The following is a 348-nucleotide window of genomic DNA, read 5'->3' as shown; positions in this document are numbered from 1 at the left end:
CATATCCTCATCTTCGTTCTCTCCAAATCCAAAGCTTTAGCCCAAGATCTTTCTCCCATCACCTCTCCACCTCAAATCGCCCCTTGGGAAAGGAGCTTTTCGTATTTTTCTCCCTTGATTAAGCGGTTGGAGCGTGCCCTAGCTTCCACCATTCTTCTCCAAATTAGATTTCTCTCCTCCAAAAATCTCTTTCCATCCCTAATAACCCTCCTTCTCCTCACCCATTTGATCTTCCAAGTCTCCTTGCTTGCTCTTGTGGTGAGTATGGCTCCAAAAATGAAACTCCCTCAAAGAAGGAAATCGTCCGTGAGCTGGAAGAGGCGTGCGCAGGAAAAGGCAAGCTTCTCA

Source organism: Elaeis guineensis, chromosome 8 (assembly GCF_000442705.2).
Source record: "Elaeis guineensis isolate ETL-2024a chromosome 8, EG11, whole genome shotgun sequence".
NCBI classification, from domain to species: domain Eukaryota; kingdom Viridiplantae; phylum Streptophyta; class Magnoliopsida; order Arecales; family Arecaceae; genus Elaeis; species Elaeis guineensis.
Note: the sequence above shows the minus strand (reverse complement) of the source record.